We start from the raw sequence: 19,956 nt of genomic DNA on the forward strand, positions 1-19,956 counted from the left end.
TTGAATATTACATAATTATAAGGCAGGTTAGATAGCTGGTAATCTATTTATATTATAACATATTTTGTTATGACCAACTACAATGTACCTTCCTTCTGTTTTTCGTTGTATGGTAAGTCGGGTTGGAATCCTAAATTTGGGACGCCCTTTTCGTTTTGAACAATTTCATCTTTACTGATATTTATTGTTACTTCTGGTAGTTTTCTGTTCGACCAGTGACCTTGTGGGCAATCGTCTGTTGTGAATATAATTGAGAACCCTGTAAGAAAAAATAGAAAATAAAGTCAAATATATTATTATTATAAATTAAAAATCCAACAGCTGTTTGTTGTATAGATACATGCATTCAGTAGAATACAGTATTTTCATAATATGGACAGTTGATCGTCAACTATTTCAGTTCAATATGAATTTCGACCTGGTTAAAAAAAAACAACATATCAAATATCATGAATGTTTGCATCTATCTGTGCCCCTCTACTTGCCGACTTGTTTCTTTATTATTATGAGGCTGACTTCATGCAGGCACTTCTTAGGAAGAGATATAAGAAGTTTAACTCTACTTACCGCTAAATAGATGATGTTCTTTCACTAAATAATTCAAAATTTGATGACTAGGTGGAACGCATCTATCCCATCGAACTAGAGATAAAGGATACTACAGATACAGTTAAGTCAGCCTCATATCTTGACTTACATCTAGAAATTGACAATGAGGGTCGGTTGAAAACAAAACTTTACGACAAAAGAGATGATTTCAGCTTTCCAATTGTGAAATTTCCATTTCTAAGTAGCAACATTCCAGCAGCACCTGTATACGGGGTATATATCTCCCAATTGATACGATATTCCCGTGCTTGCATTTCCTATCATGATTTTCTTAATAGAGGGTTGATGCTCACAAGGAAGCTATTAAACCAAGAGTTCCAAATGGTGAAGTTGAAATCATCCATTCGTAAATTTTACGGACGCCATCACGAGTTGGTGGACTGTTATGCATACCGTTTCATAAATGATATTCGATATGTTCCTTACGTCGTAACTACAATCCCCTTCCCTTTCATGAATGTGACCTACCGAATTAGACTATTTAACGGATTTGTTATCACATAAGCAACACGACGGGTGCCACATATGGAGCAGGATCTGATTAGCCTTCCGGAGCACGTGAGATCACCCCTAGTTTTTGGTGGGGTTCGTGTTGGTTATTCTCTAGTTTTCTATGTTGTGTCATGCGTACTATTGTTTGTCTGTTTGTCTTTTTCGTTTTTGGCTATGGCGTTGTCAGTTTATTTTAGATTTATGAGTTTGACTGTCCCTTTGTTATCTTACGTCCCTCTTTTATTATGCACTGTCTTTTTTACTTTCCGAAGTGATATAGATTATATGATGCATGGGGTTATAGGTTAATGTAATAGCAGCCCAACGACGATCCTATTCTCCCAAAAAACCACAGTCATGTATATAAGTGTATATTTACCTAAAATTACACAGATAACAGCAGGAACCACAACTGCCAGTTTCCATGCAAGAAATGCATCTGTTCCTAAAGCTTTCATTAACTGAAACAATCCGGGCATTAGTAAGAATGTAAAGCCACCACCAAGATTACCCCATCCACCAACCATCGCGTTTGCCGTACCAACAATCTTGGGACTAAACATGGCGCTTGTCCAAAACTGACAAGGTACAAATGTTCCTCCAAGAACCCCGATAAAAAGTCGCAAGACTATTAGATCTGTTCCATCTTTGATTAACCCCGATAGTGCCATAGGAACTGATCCAGTCATAAGTAAACCTGCCATAGTTCTTCTTGGTCCAAATCTATCACAAAGAGGTCCGATTATAACACGTACAGCTATAGTGGCAGCTACGCTTGCTATACCGGAGTTAGCCAAGTCTAGTTTCGATAAATGAAGCTCTTTCCTGATTGTGGGAAGCAAAGGTTGGATACCAAACCATGATGTGAAAGCCATAAAGAAACAAAACCATGATGAATGGAAACTCCTCATGTGCGGACGAGCAATGCTAAATAATGCAAACTGCTTTGCTTTTCCAAATTCATCTTCATGTATTTCTTTGGCGTGGATCTTTTTAAGGATTTTGATACATTGCGACATTTTTTAACTTGACAATCTGAAAAAAAATATATACCTCCTGAATTATAAACGTCATGTATATATAATGTTAATTGGGTTTGCATTTGAGGATTTCGGTATCTTGAATTCATGCAAGCATCAACATATTACATACATATAATATCAATTCGACGTATAATGTTTTATTTTGGCAATTTAAATACAATAGTAATGATTGCAATAAAGTGTTGTGTTATTTTAAGATACTCCTAATTTGACAAGGGTGGTTTCTATGATGAGTTTATTTACAACCACTGGGTTGATGCCACTGCTGGTGGAGATTTATTTCCCCGAGGGTATCACAAACCCAGTAGTAAGCACTTTTTGTGCTGACATGATTTGTCATTGATATGGTTATATTTATAAATTTACTGTTTACAAATTTTTTAATTTTTTGAAATACTAAGGTTTTTCTACCTCAGGCATAGATTACCTTATCTGTATTTGGCAAAACTTTTAGGAATTTTGGTCATCAATGCTCTTCAACTTCGTACTTTATTTGGCCTTTTTAACTTTTTTGGATTAGAGCGTCACTGGTGAGTCTTTTGTAGACGAAACGCGCGTCTGGCGTATATACTAAATTTAGTCCTGGTATCTATGATGAGTTTATTCTATTGACATAAACTGACATTCCGTACCCATTTTTTTAAATCTAGACAAACCAGTTTTTGCTCTTTCTTCTTATTGCAAGTGAAAAACTAAGGTACAAAAAGGAAGTTGTTGCAAGACTTTTATGAATAGAAAACACATGTTCTAAGGATTGCGTTTAAATTTGATGTGAGGCCAATTTTATCTGAATTTACTACCTATCAGGACCATTTTTGTTATTCGCAGTGTCATATATTCATGTGTGTACATTTAGTTTCTGACTACATTGGGTCAAATTATTAACATTTTACCAAATATAAATTGCCCTAATAACATAGATTTGTATATATTTTGACAAAAAAGTACATATCCCTCCTTCTAACAAAATTTAATTAGGTGAATATAATGTTCGTTACCTTAATCAAACTTCTATCATATGCTATGTATTTCAGATACAAATGAAACAATGTTCTTACTTTTGAACACCGGTATACTGCTGTTGCATTTATTTAACATTCGATTTGAATATCATTTAGATGCTATCAATATATGTTAACTCATTGTAAATAAACTCATCATAGATACCAGGACTAAATTTAGTATATACGCCAGACGCGCGTTTCGTCTACAGAAGACTCATCAGTGACGCTCGAATCCAAAAAAGTTAAAAAGACCAAATAAAGTACGAAGTTGAAGAGCATTGAGGACCAAAATTTTTAAAGTTTTGCCAAATACAGATAAGGTAATCTATGCCTGAGGTAGAAAAGCCTTAGTATTTCCAAAAATTAAAAAATTTGTAAACAGTAAAATCATTTTGTAATATCAATTATACAATATGTCAACCTCTTAATCTTTCCGAGTCATTAAAAGTTGTTACAAAATTAGCTATCAAAGTGTGTCCATTTAGAATACAAAATTCACACAATAATGACTTACTACAAAATATTTGTCATACGATTTGAAGGCATTAAATGGACTAAAGAAGGAAATTGGCATTTCTATTTTATTAGATCAGGTCTACCCAGTGCTATATTACGCTATCATTCGGTGGCATAGGAGTAAACTTTAAAGTAAGGGGACATACTTCTAAAAGTGTCAAAAAACAACAACGAAAAACAACTAAATCTTAAACAAAAACAAAAACAAAAACCAGGGCATAAGAGAGAAAACATTCCTTCTTAAGTCTGATAGTACAGTAAGTCGTTTTTTTTCTTGCCAATACATTTGTTTTTCCAAAAAAAGAGGGGGGGGGGGTACACAGATATTGTAATTTGAGTATAGTATTCTGTTGTCATATAACATTTCTTTATGGCAAACTACATTTTAAAATATATAAAAAAAATCTTCCAATACAAGGTCACATTCGTTGTTCTTATATTGAAAGCTTTCTTTACATTAAAAAAGAGTGACGAAAGATACCAAAGGGACAGTCAAGCTCAGAAATCTAAAATAAACTGACAACGCCATGGCTAAAAATAAAAAAAAACAAACAGACAACATTAGTACACATGACACAACATAGAAAACTAAAGAAAAAACAACACGAATCCCACCAAAAACTAGGGGTGATCTGAGGTGCTCCGGAAGGGTAATCAGATCCTGCTTGACATGTGGCACCCGTCGTGTTGCTTATGTGATAACAAATCTTGTAAATAGTCTAATTCGGTAGGTCACATTCATGAAAGGGAAGGGGGTTGTAGGTACGACGTAAGGAACATATCCGATATCATTTGTGAAACGGTTATTCCATAACGGGCAACCAACTCGTGATGGCGTCCGTAAAATTTACGAAGGTATGATTTCAACTTCACCATTTGGAACTGTTGGTTTAATAGCTTCCTTGTGAGCAGCAACCCTCTATCAAGAAAATCATGATAGGAAATGCAAGCACGGGAATATCGTATCAATTGGGAGATATATATCCCGTATGCAGGTGCTGCTGGAATGTTGCTACTTAGAAATGGAAATTTCACAATTGGAAAGCTGAAATCATCTCTTTTGTCGTAAAGTTTTGTTTTCAACCGACCCTCATTGTCAATTTTTAGATGTAAGTCAAGATATGAGGCATACTTAACTGTATCTGTAGTATTCTTTATCTCTAGTTCGATGGGATAGATGCGTTCCACCTAGTCACCAAAGTTCGAATTATTTAGTGAAAGAACATCATCTATATAGCGGAAAGTACAGTTAAAGGATATTGCTAACTACTTTTCTTTCTTCCTAAGAAGTCCCTGCATGAAGTCAGCCTCATAATAATAAAGAAACAAGTTGGCAAGTAGAGGGGCACAGTTTGTTCCCATTAGAATGCCGACATTCTGTTGAAAAACACGTCCTCCGAACGTAACAAATATGTTGTTAATCAAGAAATCAAGCATCTTGATACTATCAGTTTCAGAGAATGTTTTGTTTTAATTAGAGTGATCCTTTACAAAGTAGGATTGATCAATCCCTAAGACAAGATACTTGTATCTACGTTGGCCATTCTTTTTTATGAAGCAAAGCACTACTTACTCTTTCAATTTGTCTTTTAGTTTGGAATGTGGAATACTTGTGTAAAGAGTAGAAAAGTCAAATGTTTTAATACTGTTACAAGATGAAAGAGAGTTAGATTGTATGTACTCTAAAAGAGCTTCGATATATATATTGCGCAATATACTTTTCGATGTTAGACATGAGAAAATAAATTTCTCTTTTGATGTCATATAAAATCCTCTCCAAAGTGAATATGGCCACTGGTGATATGATTGGTAGGTGCTTTTTTCAATGTTATATAGAAAAATTCAAACAAATACAAAAGCGATGATTAGATGCATTTTTGACTTATGAGTTTAAATGTCTCTTAGATTTCGTTCACCTCTATATTACATCTAACATTAAATGCACTTTTATTAAATTATTTCTTTCCGAAACATTTTATTGCGCAGTATTCAAAAGATTAAAGATTACGATCATAATTTTACATAATGATTCACAAGTTTTAAAAATGAAAAAAAAAATTAAAGCGAAAATATATAGGACTTCTCAAGTTTTTTTGGCAATGTATACATTATTTTCAACTGTATGCAGATCAATACTTAATATTGCATGGGTAAATATACTTAAATTAAGTCCACCCCTATTTTTGATCTAAATATACGCTGATTTAAATGTCAGATGGTAATTTTTGACAAATCAGTTGATTTGATTTTACGTCAATCTGAATATAACTTTTTAATAAAAAAATCTAAAAATACTGTAATTTACATAACTGTTGAATTGTATAGAACTGATAACATTATGACATAAGTCCATGCATCGGAATTGTATTATAAAATTAACATGGGTGCACCTAATTTACAAGATAAGGGTTGTGCTACATTAAACGAAATTCAGTTCTCTATTGTGCAACTATGAATGCAGAACATCCATACTTTAATATTTACATATAAAACTCGCAACCTTAAAGAAAGGGTCAATTTATACCGTAAAGCTATTAATTTAATTACTTGCTTCACATGCATTTTTCTTTTATATGAGTGCATTAATCTGACACTTGACTTATTCATTAATCTTATTTGATTGCTCACTGTGTGGGATCACTTACTTTACGAATTTCTAAATAACTAGTGCTTAAGGGCATACTTTTGAAAGCAATGTGAAAAACTTTTTTCCGCGTCATTCGACGCTAGAACTATTTCTCAAAGGCCTTCTTATATATCTTTTTAAGTCTGAGGCCCAGTTTTAAAATTATATCGTAATTTGACTAATACATTTTACAAATATAGATGTGGCGTTTTCTATAGGTCTTTGAGACATGAAGATGACAGGGACTGACTGGAATATTTTTACGTGGAGTCTTTCAAAAGAACAGACAAAATAACATTCACTGATGTTGAATTACACTCTTTGAAAATTTCCCTTGATCATTGCTATCTCTAAATTGTAAATGCTTATCATCGACTACAGTTAATAATCGGATTTCTATTTATCGATACATTTTAAACTGTTATACATTGTATGAACAACACTACAGATGCCACGACGGAAGCACGACTTTTTATTTTTCTCAAACAAATACATGTAATACACGCACTTTGTGATTCTTGTTTCTTATCTGTCAACCTGCTTTTTTATTATCTTTTTGAATTTATTTATGGTAGTGTAATTCAGTTTTCTGTTTTTGTCATTGCCCTTAATATCCTTTATATTTTCAAAAAAAATGGAAGTAAGCTTGCTGGAATTTCGCAATTATAAGAATTGCTAATAATGGACTAAAACAGCGAAAAACCTCTTTTCAAATTTATTTGCTTATAGTTTTGGAATTTCAATGCTTCTTTTTACTTGTTTGGCTATATAACTATTTTGGTCTGAGAGTCACTGAGAGTCACTGATGAGTCTTTTGTAGACGAAACGCGCGTCTGGCGTATGAAATTATCATCCCGGTATCAACCTTTATCTCTGTTATTACTCTTTCGTGAAAATGAGAGATGTACATCTTGAAACATTAAAACCAAAGATAGAAGAGCTAACAACTTTGATAGGTTTTGTTAAACAGTCGCATTGTCAGATATATCATTTGAAAGTTCAGGCCTATTAGAATGTGCATGAAGGAGGAAATCTTTCGAAACCCTTTATGCACATCAAATATTTCAAAATCATAATAATGTTAAAATGTATAATTCGTATTGAATAGACTTCTTACAAGTCTGACTAAATTCAATACAGTTGATGAATATGATAGAATCTTTTGTGACTTCATGTTATTATTTAAAATGATTATTTTTTTGTATTTTTACTTTATAAATAACTTTACAAAGTGTAAAGTGTATTTCAATGCATTGCTTTGCAAAAGTAATTCTAATTTAATGATTTACTTTGATAAAATCATGTTACAATTGTAGTTGTAACTTAATGCAAGGTTATGTCAAAATAATTGTAATACAATGCATTACATTGCAATGTAATTCGCCCCATGCCTGCTATTAACATAAATTATGCCCCTTTAATAGCAGACTCATTGGAAATCATACCACCTTTTCTTTTTTATATTGTTCAGTGTATGACCAAACTCAGTTATAAACTGTCTAAATTAAATTAAATTTCATTTCATAACACCTACCGTTAACTTCAACATGTTTTTCGAATAATAATCTAGAATTCTCTAAATGTACTGCCGAAACTTATCCAAAGGAACATTCTTTAAATACATTAAAATTTAACAGCAATATATGTCCTCTCTTAGATTTTCATATTTCAGTTTTTCGACAAAAGGGATTAATTTTCTTTTCCTTTTTTTACGGTGATACTTCTCTGGCACCGTCCTACAGTACAGTACAGACTCCTTTTTTTTCTTCTCGGAATCGATTTATTAAGAGAATATTCTTCAATTTAGAAAAGAAAAAAGTGTTATTTTTCAGATTTAAATGATTGAGCGACATATAAGGACGATCGTTCATTTAAATTGTGCATTTTGTTTTACAGTCAATGAACGTTAAAGGCTTAAACCGGAACACGTCATTTGATCTTTTTGTAAAAAATATATTTCTCGTTTTTTTATATAGATTAGACCGTTGTGTTTCCAGTTTGAATGGTTTAACACTAGTAATTTTGGGGCCCTTTATAGCTTGTTGTTCGGTGTGAGCCAAGGTTCTGTGTTGAAGGCCGTACATTGACCTATAATGGTGTACTTTTTTAAATTGTTATTTTGATGGAGAGTTGTCTCATTGGCACTCACACCACACCTTCCTATATCTATATTTTTGTATTTATCTGACAGAAACAAAAAGCGATAAAAATACAAAATATTTCTTTGCTTTATCATACGTGTTTTGGTCAAGTTTTCTGTAGCAACATATAGTTTGAATGTTGTGGAATAACCCTTAGGCAAAGTTTACCTTAGATGAATTTAACAATTATTTTAGTGTATTTTTGGTCATGTAGCTCATAGCTGTTGTGGTTCTTATACATCCTTGACTTTCAAATATAAGGTTTTGAGCCAACCCGCAGAAGGTTAATACAGAAGGGCGTTTATGCAATTTATAGCGTATTGTTTTTTTTTCATTTTCATGTATATATGTTGCGACATGTTCATCTACATTAATCATCATTTCACACTTTAAGTAGTAGGAATTGAAATACTTGAATACTTAGTTTCAGTTTCGAGTATCTAAGGAACTTGCAACAACAGCAAAACACAGCTTCCCACGAGCATTTTTTAGTTCAATGTACCGTTTTAGTAAAGCATTATTGTCCATATTCCTTTATTTCAAACAGATTCTATTAGAATTTCTCAATTGAAATATTTCATATTTTTCATGACGATTCTTTTCATAGCCGACCATAATGTTTTGGGTTTTCTTATTGTTGAAGGCCGTAATGTTCCAAAATTTCTTACATTCACTATATTTCAACTTTGGTAGATAGTTGTCTCATTGACAAGCATACATCATCTCTCTTGACGATATTTCCCTTTTCTTAAAATACAAACTATTTATATATTTCTTTGAAAAGATTTATTTAGAGAATATTCTCCAATTTCGAGAACGAAACAAGAATGTACAATTGGGAACATTCTCCTCCAAGTAAAAGTTATTTCAGAAATTATTTAATTCAAACTTTAGGTTTATTTTGTGGTGCAAATGAATGATAAATATTTAGTGAGGCAAAAAAATGAATCGTGCTTTTGGTCAGGAATTTGGTATTTGGCCGCTTTTGCTTTTTGTCGGATACTTTTGCGTTTCTTCCGACAGTTTTGCTTTATGTTCATTGCTTTCGGTCCATTTTTGTTTTATTTGAGCGTCACTGAATTATTTATTTGTATCGTAGTCCTATCATGTAATGTTGTCATTTCAATGTCATATTTAACAATGGCATAAAAGCGAGAGGTTTGGCAAGCCACAAAACCAGGTTCAACCCACCATTTTTTCCTAAAATGTCCTGTACCAAGTCAGCAAGATGGCAATTGTTATATTATATAGTTTTTTTCTGTGTGTGTGTTGCATTTTTGAGTTGTGTCGTGGTTCTCCTATTATATTTGTTTACCCTAATTTTAAGTTTGTAACTCGGATATGGTTTTTTTCTCAATCGATTTATTCGAACAACGGTATACTTATTGGTTTTTGTCCATTGCTTTCTGTCCTTTTTGGTTTTTGTCTTTAAGTCAGATAATTTTGCTTTTTGTCCGACACTTCTTCTCGGTTTTGCTTATTTTTCTTTTTTCCATTTTTTAAAGTTCAGACTACTTTTTATTTCTTGGGAAAGATGATGTAGAGAATATTTTCCAATATCGAAGAGAAAAACAACAATACTTTATTTTTTAAGAGGGTTAAAAAACAAGAAAAACAATAATGTACAGTTTGGGAACATTCTCACAAAGTAAAAGTTATTTCAGAAATTATTTATTTCACACCTTAGTGTTCTCTTTTTGGTTGTGCAAATACATAATGAATATCTAGTGAGGTGAACATAAATATATATATGTCATGTTTCACATTTGAATGCGTGAGCGGCAAACAAGGACGATCATTCATTTAACATGTGCATTTTGTTTTAAAGTCAATAAACGTTAAAGGCTTAAACAGAAAAACTTCATATGATCTTTTTCGATATACATCTTTGATTTTGTATTTATACACAGCAAACCCTAAAATTTTTTAAAATAAATTGACCATAAACGCAGCGAAGATATTTGTAATATGAAGTGTTTATAATATAATTTTTATACATAAAAAAAAACCAAAGAAACAATTCATGCAAGCCATATTTTATTGAAAATTTTCCCATGGCTAAGGGCATGTTTGCAAGCACTGAAGAAAAATGTCCTAGTTTCTTCAATTTCAACTTTGTACTTGTTTGGCTTTATTCATATTTTGATATGAGCGTCACTGATGAGTTTTATGTAGACGAAACACGCGTCTGGCGTACTAAATTATAACCCTGGTACCTTTGATAACTATTTTAAAACGTCCCCTCCCCCAAATTAGACGAAATTTACAAACTGATTATCCCATAAATATTTTTTCCCCAAACTATAACATGTAAAATATGTTAATACGCTACGAGATACGAGCAAGTCCGATAGTAGTTCTTTATCTTAAAAAATCAAAGACAAAAAATTTCTTTAAAACATTCTTGGGATATTTTTTGGCGCAATCTTCATCTATATGTATCACCACTTATTAATTCAAGAAGTAGGAATGGAAGTACTTGAATACTTAATTTCAATTTCGAGTATCTGAAGAACTTGAAAAATCAACAAAAACAACTTCCCATCAACATTTACTTTGTTAATATATATATATATATATGAGTCTAAAAGATTGTGTAACAATACCGATATTTGATGATCCAATACTTATTAAGTTTACTGGTTGGTAGATTCTTATAGACTCTATATATACATATATTTATAAAACTACAAAGCTTTCGATAATAAGCAATATTATTACAATTGAAAATTATATACAAGGATATGCATATTGATGTGTTTGGACTTTTGATTTTGCCTTTTGATTTTTGATTTTCCTTTTTGAATTTTCCTCGGAGTTCAGTATTTTTGTGTTTTTACTTTTTATGCAACGAGAGAGGATCTAAACTAAAAAAGTGAAATTATACTTCAATTGTTTTCCAAATATTTAAACGAAGGAAATTTGTTAGCCCCTCGAGTGTTAAAGTTTTCAATATCCATAACTTTAATTTTTTGTTGTTTGAATGTTTTTCAAATTTGTACTTGTTTTGGCTTTCTTAATATTTTAAAAATGAATGCAATATATGAATACTGTTAACATTTTATTAGAGCTCTCTGAATTTCATGATTTATAATTGCTATAAGTGAATGATAATTACTTACGTTATCAAAGTATTTCTCGTTCAAATTTAACTTTCAAAATAAAGAAAAGAGAAGATTTTAAAATTTATATTACGTCTTTTTTTCCAAAGTATGTCTGTCATTGGAACTGTCAACCAATCATGATGCTCTTCACTCGTTACAGATCTTATGTTATTAAGTCATAATTTAATTGACGACGTCCCATATGTCGATCAATGGATCATGATAGTTACCTAACATAGGTAGAAGACTATGAATACAAAATGTAACCTATAGAGAATGAAACTATATGATAGCATGAAGTCAGCGACATTGCCCTGATTATTGCTTGTACAAATCGTACCGATACACTGATTTGTATTTGTTTTAACTAGGGATGTCAACGAGTACTCGAGTACTCAGGTATCGCTCGGTAGTACTGAGTCAAAATAATGCTCGACTGATCGGTTTCTTGTTTGAATGTTGTTGCTTTTATAAGTTTATAAAAAAGGTAGAAACTAGAATTTAAATACGAAATGAAACCTTTAGAGAAGGAAAATAAGTTATATCGTGAAGCGACCTCATCCTGCTTATTGCTGGCAAATATCTTACCGATACGCTAATGTTTAGATGTTTGAACTTATCAAATTTGCAATTTAGAGACCCACACAAGCACTGTGAGGTCGGACAGCTTCTTTATGTAAAAGTTTTGTTTACATGTTTTTAAATGTAGCAGTAAGTAGTTTTTTAATGATAAAGATGATGATGATTTATATATAAAAGTTATACATTAGAAGTTTCAGTAGTGATACAGTTAATAATAATAAAGAAGAAGAAGAAGAAGAAGAAGAAGAAGAAGAAGAAGAAGAAGAAGAAGAAGAAGAAGAAGAAGAAGAAGAAGAAGAAGAAGAAGAAGAAGAAAAGAAGAAGAAGAAGAAGAAGAAGAAGAAGAAGAATAAGAATTAAAAACCAATTCTTCAGAGTCTTTCCACCCCGATAATAAGAAAGAAATTAAAAACCTACGCAAGCTACATATTTATAAAGATATTTGAGCGTTATCTAACAGGGAGTAAAAAAGAACAGCCACACACACAGCATACCCACCCTCGTTTCAGTATTTTAATGACCGTATTTGTCCTATTAGAATCGAAATAATTCATGGAAGCCATAGATTGTTGGAAATTTACACATAGCCTGGTCCGTGATATTCGAATTTTATCCTGAGCGTCCTGAATTATATCTTTATTAGACAGCACTTACACAACAACAATATTTTTTACGAAGAAATCATCAAGAGCACAACGAATGGTTTCCAACAGTTAAATGACGTCTACGAAATATATGAAGCGGTTATTCTCTAAGAGTCCAGACAAGTTTGATGTGATTAGGGATTTCAATTTAATTTTGCATTATTAACAGTTATTAAATTACTTTTAGACATTTAAACAACTTTAACCAAATAAATTAAAGATATATGACTTCGGAAGGAAAAGATTGTTTGTTGTGAAAATGGATTGTTATGTTTATATAGTAACATTCGACAATAGAGTTTATATTGTACGATTCTAAAATAATTAGGTTTAAACTACATAAAGAATAAAGTAAACGAATGTTAAAAAATTTGGTCTTTACCTCAATAATTGGAGTGTGATACGTTTAAGTTAAAATGGTGTTTTTATGCATTTTAGGTTTCGCAGTACTCAACATATAAAGATATATTTATACTTTATAATACGTGCAGCAACATATATAGGATACACATGACTTGAATCTGGATAATATTGTTAAACAACGCCGACAATAGGACTGGTTCCCTATTACCTTTGAAAGGTATACTTTATTTAATATTTGTTTAAAATGTGCTGTATCCGTTCTCCCAGAATACATTAATAAATCAACCTTATGTTTACTATATGTTCAACACAGATGATGCAAATTGTATACTTATACTGCGAAAACTTTAAGTCGGCCTCATATCTTGACTTACATCTAGAAATTGACAATGAGGGTCGGTTGAAACAAAACTTTACGACAAAAGAGATGATTTCAGCTTTCCAATTGTGAACTTTCCATTTCTAAGTAGCAACATTCCAGCAGCACCTGCATACGGGGTATATATCTCCCAATTGATACGATATTCCCGTGCTTGCATTTCCTATTACGATTTTCTTAATAGAGGGTTGCTGCTCACAAGGAAGCTGTCAAACCAATAGTTCCAAATGGTGAAGTTGAAATCATCGCTTTGGAAATTTTACGGACGACATCACGAGTTGGTTGACCGTTATGGAATAACCGTTTCACAAATGATATCGGATATGTTCCTTACGTCGTAACTACAATCCCCTTCCCTTTCATGCAAGTGACCTACCGAATTAGACTATTTACCGGATTTTTTATCACATAAGCAACACGACGGGTGCCACATGTGGAGCAGTATCTGCTTACCCTTCCGGAACACCTGAGATCACCCCTGGTTTTTTGGTGGGGTTTGTGTTGTTTATTCGTTAGTTTTCTATGTTGTGTCATGTGTGCTGTTGTTTGTTTGTCTTTTTCATTTTTAGCCATGGCGTTGTCAATTTGTTTTAGATTTATGAGTTTGACTGTCCCTTTGGTATCTTTCGTCCCTCTTTTAAAAGTGCATACAATAACATTTGCAATTTTCTTACAGCTTATATTATTTAAATATTGCTCTCATCACACACGTGGCATGCATAATGTGCATGTGTCAAGTCAGTTATGAAAATGGATTGTTATGTTTATATAGTAACATTCGACAATAGAGTTTATATTGTACGATTCTAAAATAATTAGGTTTAAACTACATAAAGAATAAAGTAAACGAATGTTGAAAAATTTGGTCTTTACCTCAATAATTGGAGTGTGATACGTTTAAGTTAAAATGGTGTTTCTATGCATTTTAGGTTTCGCAGTACTCAACATATAAAGATATGGATTTGACGGCATATAAATACAAAATTAAAAGTTACAAAGCGATCCGATGAAGTGCTGCACTTTTTATATATATCGATTGATTAAGGTTACGTTAACAAAATATACATGTACTGAACTTTCATTTACCTAATAAAAATGATTTCTTTAAATGATAAAACGACATATCTTATTTTCGCCTCACTGACTATTTATAATTCATTTGTCCAAAAACGTGAACATGAATTTGATAATAACTTAAACTGATACGTTCTATTGATAAAAACGCAAGTAACAAGGTCATTTTTGGAAATTACTAACCAAACTTGTTTCATCAAAAATTTGTCCTAAAACAAGGATGCTTTTAATCTCTTACATTTATTTTTCTATTCTTATTTCTGATCTTGTGTCAATAACAAAAGAAACGAATATTATAATAAACAAACGATATCAATGTAGCCACAGAAGTTATAAGTAGTCTACTATTCGCAGACATTATTGTTTCAATAGGAGAAACCTGAGAAAAATTACAACCCTCTTTAATATTGGCAATGAATTTGTTTCAAAATTTAACCTAAAGTTTAATGCTGAGAAGTCAAAAGTTCTAAATGTAGGTAACAGACTTAACGCAAATAATAACTGGTTCAAGAAGTTGTTTTAATTTATTGATGAAATAAATTAACCAAGACTTTGAGTAAGAAGAAAGAACTTAAAGATACCATTTCCCAGTGACTGACTTGTTTTTGGTACCCTTTCGAAAAAAAATATTAATAAACACTAAGACGCTGTAACCTTAAACTTTTAGCCTTATTTGTATATGCGTTTTCCATTGCTTTTATGAAATAAAGCCAAACCAAATCTGTAAATTTCTGTTTGAGGTGAAATGGAGAGGATAGAACAGGATATAAATAAAAGCAACAGTAGTATACCGCTGTTCAAAACTCATAAATCCATGGACAAAAAACATAATCGGTGTAACAAACTAAAACTGAGGGAAACGTATTAAATATAAGAGGAGAACAACGACACAACATTAAAATGTAACACACACACACACACACACACACACACACACAGCAATGGACTAAGCATTAGACAGCATCCTATGAGAATAACAAATATAACATCAAAATCAAATACATGAATTTGGGATAGATAAGTACCGTGACACGTCTTATAGTATTGGGAATTCACACTAAAAAATAAGAGAAAACAAACGACACAACGGAAACACAACGTTAAAATGTAACACACACAGAAACGAACTATAATATAACAATGGCCATATTCCTGACTTAGTACAAGACAATTTTAAAGGAAAAAATGGTGGGTTGAACCTGGTTTTATGGCATGCCAAACATCCCTCTTTTATGGCCATGTGAAATATATCATTAAAATGACAACACAACATTACAGGACTACAATATAAATGAATAGGAGAACACAATTCACAAAGAAACACACGAATAATAGCTAACAAAAGGCAACAAGTTTAAACTTTTTAATACGTCAGAAGTGCATTTTGTCCACACAAGACTTACTAGTGACGCCCAGATACAAAAGTTTGAAAGCTGAAACAAGTACAAAGTTGAACAGCATCGAGGATCATAAGTTCAAAAAAGTTGTGCCAAAAACTGCCAGGGCTTTTTGTTAGGTACTAGAACATCCCTATTATTTAGAATAATTTATACTTTTGCAAACAGTACAAGTCAAATGTTTTATGATTTTGAATGTAATAGGAAACTATGAGACTTATATTGTATGTACTCTAACAAATCTTTTGAATTTGTTAACACCCATGCCGCCTTTAGAGTAGGTAGTTTAAGGGAGTTGGCTTCTCAGTTTCAAAGTAATTAACTTTTCAAAGCACTAGTTTATATAGATAAGGGATTAAGAGCTAAAAAAAATATATAGGCCACCGTGCTTGTTTTCGAGATATTAGCCAATGAAATTTTGGCGGGAAAATATTCTCTCTTGACTTTTCATAGCTTTATCATTGAAAAGTTGAAGTTCTCAAAATTTTATAAGACTTTTACAGATGGCTTATCATTATACAAGATTTACAAAAAGAAAAATGGGGGTCACCGGGCAATTTTTTTCAAGGCATTCAAATGAATAAAACCAGAGGATTCCGAAAATCTGACAAAAAAAATCCAAAGCATGACAAGCCAGCTTCCTTAACAATAACTTTAAAGCACGACGACTTTGATTGCTGATAAATTGATTTTAATAAGTTAAAAAGTGGTTTCCTCGATCGATTGCAAGAGTCAAAGACATCACTTTTTATTGTTCTTTAGGTATCCAAGACAATGAAGGACGCGCTACTTAATTGACAACGTTTATTATAAACTATAAGAACAGATTACGAACATTGATTGTATAATACAAGGTAAAATCTGCACTAGCTCGTATCGACAAATAAAAGTTTTGACTAAATTAGTTTTCTTATCTAAACCATTACATGTGAACTTCTTATGATGATGTTAAGTACAAGTTTTCAGACCATGATTTTTATGTTTATAATATTTAATTTCGTTCATTATTCTTTTGCAATAGATCTAGAAAAAGAAATACCTGAAATCCATACTCTATTTCGATCTATTCAGGAGGAAAACTTGTCTCTCAAAAACGAAAACAGATTACTAAGAAAAGACATTCAGAAACTGTATGGACTGATTTCGATTGGACAGACCAAAAGAAAACCGTACAAATTACATGACGTAGAACATATTCAATCAAACAAAACAGTTAAAGACAGCAGTGTCGAAAATAACCCGGATTTGGGCAATGGGCAAATTACAAATGTGGAACCTATGTTGCCAGCAAGTCATACAAGTAAGTATATCATATTTGGCATCTTTGGTTTCCTTATTCATTGTAATATTACCACAGTTCGTTATTAGGCAGTGAGACAATAGTTATCAAAAGTACCAGGATTATAATTTTATACGCCAGACGCGCGTTTCGTCTACATAAGACTCATCAGTGACGCTCAGATCAAAATAGTTAAAAAGCCGAATAAATACAAAGTTGAAGAGCATTGAGGATCCAAGCCACTGAAATTATAAAACATTTTATATATAGGTATATTCCTTCACAGTTCTTTGGTAGACCCCATTGCAGGTTATAATAGGGCTATAATTAGTTCTGACGTCATTGACGAAAAAAATAGTGTAATCTTCATGAGCAACACGATGGGCGTAAAAAATTGTGCAGGATATGCAAATTTTCCAAATCAACTGATATCAACTAGCGTTTTTGTGTTGTTTGTCTTTAGATTTGATGGTTTTCCGTTTGTTTTCATTTCTTTCTGCAATTATAGTATGGGTTCTTTTCAACTTCAAAAAGCAGTATTTAACTGTAATACACACGTTTCTTTCAATCAAATAAAGTTTATATACTATTTACTGATATATTATTGAAAAAATCAACTATTAATATGTACTCTGGAACTATGACTTGACAACCGTTCAACAAATAAGACTTAAAAAGCATGATTTTCTTTGCATATTTTATATTTAGATGTATCGTCATCAGTATTGGCTTTGAATTTCATGCCACAAAACCAGGTTTAATCCACCATTTTTTCATAAAATGTCCTGTACCAAGTCAGGAAAATGGCCATTGTTACATTATAGTTCGTTTCTGTGTGTGTTACATTTCGGTGTTGTGTCTCTGTTGTGTCGTAGTTCTCTTATATTTGATACGTTTCACTCAGTTTTAGTTTGTAACCAGGATTTGTTTTTTTTCTCTATCGATTTATGAATTTTGAACAGCAGTATACTACTGTTGTCTTTATTCATCAGTATTGACTTTGAGTTTCATATCACTCGAAATCGAATCTGTACTTTTCAGATGATTTTCCTATACAGGTTTGTTTCAATCATTTGATGTCCGCCGTTCGTATACTTTTCAAAGTATCGTATTATGAACACTTGGCATGACTGCGGCATAAAACAAAACAGTAAATTGTAACAGTAAACTGTTTTGTCGTAAGATGTTATGTGTTATTATAATCTTCACTTATGTTTCTTAACCGTTGTAGTACAGACTCATCTCTGTCTAAGTATAAAAGAAATTTTGTACAGCTATTATAAAAGAATTACTTTCATATGAGACAGACCACGGTTCTTTCGATTTATATTTTGATATCTTAATGTTCTTTCGAAAAACCTTTGAAAACTAGCTCATTTATTTTTGCAGATGGGAATTTTATACGTTCAATGCCAGCTAGTGAACCTCAAGTGGTAGCTTTCTATGCGTAAATGTCATCAAGTACCTCAGACCCAAGCCTTCATTACCAACTGGTTTTTGACATTGGAGGTGGCTACAACCATTACACGGGAACATTCAATGCTCCGATTCAAGGTGTGTATGTCTTTGCATGGACGTTATATACAGCAAGTCGATGACAGACATGGTTACAGTCTTGGTGAATAATGATGTATATAGCAGCACACTAGGGGAAACGGATGATGTTTTAGACTACGACTCAGACTCTGGAACTATAGTCGTATCATTAAACCAGGGTGATAGTGTGTACATTCGTTCGTCGCACCAGGCCAATGCCTCAATTATAAGCAACAATGCTTATCGTGCCAAAACGTCATTTGCAGGATGGAAATTAAATTAAAAAGCTACAAATACATCCGTTTCTCTTTTTTTCCTTCCAATTATTTGATTCAACTGTTTCTTATCTTAGTATGTTTAAAGAGTCAAGGGGTTTCTTTATTTCGTCTTGTTATATACTACACTTAGGGTTTACCTATGCATATTGGTGGCATATTAGGGCTTTTAAAATAGCGACTGTTTTCGATACATATATGTACATTTTTTAGTGAACATAAAAAGTCGAAGTACAACTTTATTCGGAGTTCATCTAGACGGTAATACGCTCGTCAAATGAAATATAACCATTTTTATATTAATTGAGACTGGCTGCATGGGCTGAATATCCCCATAACTCATTGAATTAGAAACGCGTATGTTAAGTTTAGCATGTATCGACTACCTTCTCCAAAGCTGTAAATACAAATGGCAAAGTCCATTACCTATTTAAGTTATATCTGACACTATTCAAATATAAGTCAAGGTATTATGCTGTGTCAAATATACCAAACATCTCCGTCTTGTATATTCTAGTAGGATGTACATGGAATTGTTATACACTTCACATATATCTTAAGGGAATGACTTTGGAAAAATATAATAATTGAGTCCAATCTTTAAAAAAAACGAAAATCAAAGAACAAACACGATTTCCTGGACCTAAAACATTAAAAGAAACTATAGAAATTTATTGAAAATAGGATAGCTCATTAATTCTGAATTATTCACAAAAGAAACAAATGAAACGAAAAAGGATACAAATCAAAAAGCTACCGGGAGTTCAAAGCTCAATTGCAGTTAATAAATATACTATGTATTCTTAGATTTAGGTCCCCTTGATTGGATCTAGTGAGAAAATATAATAAGCTGTCTCAATAATAACATAGCCGAGTACAATGGCAACATATT

At 32.2% G+C, this 19,956-nt stretch overlaps 1 long non-coding RNA gene across 1 annotated transcript; it reads left to right on the forward strand.

Annotated features, from left to right (window-relative positions):
* Positions 1-16,907: 16,907 nt before the first annotated feature.
* LOC143081681 (uncharacterized) lies at positions 16,908-19,087 on the forward strand. Its single transcript, XR_012980027.1, has 2 exons — positions 16,908-17,274; positions 18,643-19,087. It is a non-coding gene; the product is annotated as an uncharacterized LOC143081681 (long non-coding RNA).
* The last annotated feature ends 869 nt before the right edge of the window (positions 19,088-19,956 follow it).

The sequence above is a fragment of the Mytilus galloprovincialis genome, chromosome 7 (genome assembly GCF_965363235.1).
Source record: "Mytilus galloprovincialis chromosome 7, xbMytGall1.hap1.1, whole genome shotgun sequence".
Lineage (NCBI taxonomy): Eukaryota > Metazoa > Mollusca > Bivalvia > Mytilida > Mytilidae > Mytilus > Mytilus galloprovincialis.